This window comes from Hemibagrus wyckioides, unplaced genomic scaffold, assembly GCF_019097595.1.
Source record: "Hemibagrus wyckioides isolate EC202008001 unplaced genomic scaffold, SWU_Hwy_1.0 Contig11, whole genome shotgun sequence".
In the NCBI taxonomy this organism is placed as follows: Eukaryota; Metazoa; Chordata; class Actinopteri; order Siluriformes; family Bagridae; genus Hemibagrus; species Hemibagrus wyckioides.
Genome location: NW_026690771.1, coordinates 163,718 through 168,292, shown reverse-complemented (window position 1 = coordinate 168,292; position 4,575 = coordinate 163,718). Strand labels below are relative to the sequence as shown.

Here is a 4,575-nt window from a genome sequence, read left to right as displayed (position 1 = left end):
AAAAATGCATTTACAAATTATATATTTTACATTTTATAATTTGCTCCTGCTGAACACACTCAGTGTCCTCAAGGTAGGATGATCTTTATCCTTTAATGCCACACTGTTTCTACAATAAATCATGTTAAAGTGACAGTGTTACAGTCTAATGTTATGTAGCACACAAGACACCTCATCTTGCCGTGAATTAGCCTAATGCTAGTTATCGTGCTAGCCAACTCGGCTACTGGTTTAAATGACACAGTAAAATCCTTAAGCTTGGTCAAGAATTTATTTTATTTCCACAATGAAATATTGACCCTGTTAGTAGGTCACTTTTAACAACCCTGACTACTGGTTTTACACTAAATCATGATTAGCCTTGTGATCCGCTAGCTAGCGTGCTAGCGGACGTTAGCCGATTTTTACCGATTTAAATTACACTGTAATAGTTGGACTAATTATATCTACATGTCTATTTGTTGTAATTTGTACACATTTTATCGGTAAATATAATATAAATATAATGTTTAGCCTAATGTTAGTTAAGCTGCTAGTGAACTTGGCTGTTGTTTTACATTACACACTAAAATCCTGAACGAGTTGATGAGCTTGACCAACGAGAATTTCATTTATTTCCACAATATAATACTCATCCCCATTAAAAAGTCACTTTTAACAACCCTGACTACTGGTTTTATACTAAATCATACTTAGACTACTGATTAATCAGCTCTCGCGCTAAAGGGCATGGTTACAGATGTACACCGATCAGCCATAACATTATGACCACCGACAGGTGAAGTGAATAAGACTGATGATCTCCTCGTCATGGCACCTGTTAGTGTGTGGGATATATTAGGCAGCAGGTGAACATTTTGTCCTCATAGTTGATGTGTTAAAAGCAGGAAAAATGGGAAAGTGAAAGGATTTGAGCGAGTTTGACAAATGGTGATGGCTGCACGACTGGATCAGAGTATCTCCGAAACTGCAGCTCTTGTGGGATGTTCCCGGTCTGCAGTGGTCAGTATCTATCAAACGTGGTCCAAAGAAGGAACGGTGGTGAACCGGTGACAGGGTCATGGGCGGCCAAGGCTCACTGATGGACGTGGAGAGTGAAGGCTGGCCCATGTGGTCCGATCCACAAGACGAGCTACTGTTGCCCAAATTGCTGAAGAAGTTAATGCTGGTTCTGATAGAAAGGTGTCCGAATACACAGTAAATCACGGTTTGTTACTTATGGGACTGCATAGTCAGGGCGCCCATGTTGACCCCTGTGCACCACTGAAAGCACCAACAATGGGCACGTGAGCATCAGAACTGGACCACGAAGCAATGGAAGAAGGTGACCTGGTCTGATAAATCAAGTTTTCTTTAACATGGCGTGGATGGACGGGTGTGTGTGCACATGGCACCAGGATGCACTATGGGAAGAGGGCAAGCTGGCGGAATCAGTGTCATGCTTTGGGCAATGTTCTGCTGGGAAACCTTTTGGTCCTGCCATCCATATGGATGATGCTTTGACATGAACCACCTACCTAAGCATTGTTGCAGGCCATCTACACCCTTTCATGGTAACGGTATTTCCTGATGTCTGTGGCCTCTTTCAGCAGGATGATGCACCGTGCCCCAAAGCAAAAATGGATCAGGAATGGTTTGATGACCACAACAATGAGAATGAGGTGTTGACTTGGCTTCCAAATTCCCCAGATCTCAATCCAATCGAGCATCTGTGGGATGTGCTGGACAAACAAGTCCAATCCATGGAGGCCCCACCTCGCAACTTACAGGACTTAAAGGATCTGCTGCTAACATCTTGGTGCCAGATACCACAGCACACCTTCAGGGATCTAGTGGAGTCCATGCCTCGACAGTCAGGGCTGTTTTGGCAGCAAAAAGGGGACCAACAGCATATTAGGCAGGTGGTCATAATGTTATGGCTGAGCGGTGTATGGTATCTACCTAGAGAACTTCACTAATCGTTTCATTTCCACAATATCATAGTGAGTATAAAGGTTTTAATAATTATACAGTATAATATTTTTTATAGATTTGGGTGGTGGACAGGGGCAGGAGGTTTTAGAGAGTTTAATCAGGTCACATGTTCAGTGAATTTACACAATCTGACTGCTTCAATTTTTCTGTTTCTTCACAAGTTAACTAATTATCAAACTCACTGCTTTATTAACTTTTATGCATTAATAGAAAAGTTTGATATTGTGTAATTGAAGAGTCATAATTCTGAGTCACAGAAAAATAATCTATTGCAGAGCCTGTGGATGTGCTGGAGGAATCAGCAGATACTCCCTCTGTCCTCCAGGTATGTGTCAGTTAAATAGTAATATTTTAACTTCATTTAAAACCTACAGGCCACTTTTTTCTAAGTGTGTGTGTGTGTGTATGTGTGTGTGTATGTGTGTATGTATGTGTGTGTGTGTTTGTGTGTGTTTGTGTGTGTGTGTTTGTGTGTGTATGTGTGTGTGTGTGTGTGTGTGTGTGTGTGTTTGTGTGTGTGTGTTAAGGTCATTGAGCCAATCCTGCAGCTGCTGCCCACCGAACCACACGAAGAACCTTCAGCTGTCATTCTGGTAAGAAAATCCTTCATTTATTTCCTAAAGCCAATCAATGGATTTTACAAGGTTGTTTTTACTGTAAAGAATGTTAGTATAAATCTGATATGATAAGAAGCACTTATGATCTTCATGCTCTACATTTCACAGCCGCTCGATGCTGATGAGCCGGACAGTGCCTGCCGTGATGTTCAGTGTGTGTCTGTAGTCTCCTCCCTCTCCCAGGTATTCTACACTGCTGTAACTGAGATACAAACACACAAACATCCTTCTTTACAAGATCTAATGTTAAGTTTTGTTTCTCTGTTTCTGGCCAGTGGACATAAGCAGAGACATCATTGGAATGATGAGGGGTCCAGAGAGTCGGCTCTGCTGGTTTGAAAGCGCAGAGACACACTGCTTGACTCGCGAGGTAATCACAGTCTTTATTACTCTGATGAAGAGAATGGACATTTTTGAACTGACATGATTTTTAGAAGAGCACTTTTGTGAAATGTGGTTGTAGATCTTGAGTTTCATCTAATTGTCTTTTACAGGGATTCCCTTATTATACCAGTGATAAGGAGAGTTTCACTGGCATTCAGGTAAGGGATTATTCATTGTGGCATCACAAAATGTTATGAACTGCAGTGACTAATTGTGTTTGTGTGTTTTAAGTTTGTTGAGCCGAACATCCAGCTGCTGCCCACAGAACAACCTCAAGACCCTTCACCTGTTTTTCTGGTAACCAAAGCTTTCATTTATTTCCTAAAGCTGATCACTGGATTTTACAAGGTTGTTTTTACTGTAAGTGACAGAATATTAGTATGAAACTGCTGTGATCAGAAGCACTCATGATCTTCCTGCTCTACTTTTCACAGCCGCTCGATGCTGGTGAGCTGATCAGCGCTTGGTGTAATATTCAGTTCCTCTCTGCACAGGCCTCCATCTCCCAGTTCAAGGTATTCTACAGTGCAGCAGCTGAGATACAAACACACAAACACCCGTCTTTACAAGTTCTAATGTTTAGTTTTGACTGGCAATTTGGGTGATCAGTAAAGTGCTGTAATATCTTAATGTTGCATAAAATGACACATAACCCAGCACACTTGCTCATTTGACTGATGTAGGATACAACTAAGCTGAAAGATAAGGGTCTTACTCAACCAATGCTGCTTGGAAGTGTGCTGGAATTTGAACACAACCTTCTGATCAAGCCTTCTGTCACTGAGCCATTACAACCATGCCAGAGCAACACCATAACTAGTTTGCATTGATTCAGCTATTTCTCCCACTGAATTAATGGCACTTAAAGATTCCAGTGAAGCCGTGCAAGCTAGCTGTAGTGATGGCTTTGAGTCTCTGATAAGAAGGTTGTGTGTTCAAGTCCCAGCACAAAACATAACTTCCTTGATTGTACCCTTGAGCAAGACACTTCTTCTTCTTTTTCTTATTTTTGTCCTGTATTGATTTTGACCCATAGTTTGTTGTCTCTGTAGGACTCAGTCCAGAAGGAAACCTGCACTAAGGGACTCAAAGTAGATATCCTCAGTTTTGTTGAAGATGTGGCAATAACCAACCCAAACACAAGAAGTATAGCTGTGGTGCTGGAAGAGAAAATTGTGCTTGATGATGTTGATGACCTGCCAAAAGCATTTGCTTTACTTTTTGGTATCATTTATGCACTTAACATTGAGTACCCGAAGAAGTATACCTTCGAGGTGACCCAGACATTATTTCTGCACCTTGGCTCTCAGTGTACTGCAAGAGTGCAGTCATTGAAGAATAAGCTTCTGAAGCTGGATGTTTAATCTTGGCTGCTGTTTATAAAAAAGTTAACAGTTATCTATGCACTTTCATAGTTTTGTTATTGGAGCTGAGTTTGTTGGACTTGTTTGTTGAACTGTTCAAGCTGCAGCTGTGAAGCCATAGCAAAGTCATTTTTGGTCTTTTTCCATTGTTTTACCCAAATCTGATTACTTAGAAATATACAGAATACTTGCTGACTCAAAAGGTTCAGACTGTAGTTTCATGGCCATAGCAGTGA

The 4,575-nt window shown here is 41.2% G+C and overlaps 1 long non-coding RNA gene across 1 annotated transcript; it reads left to right on the top strand.

Annotated features, from left to right (window-relative positions):
* Positions 1-3,091: 3,091 nt before the first annotated feature.
* Positions 3,092-4,154, top strand: LOC131349754 (uncharacterized). The gene is made up of 4 exons (XR_009204100.1): positions 3,092-3,133; positions 3,207-3,272; positions 3,410-3,490; positions 4,028-4,154. It is a non-coding gene; the product is annotated as an uncharacterized LOC131349754 (long non-coding RNA).
* Positions 4,155-4,575: the final 421 nt, after the last annotated feature.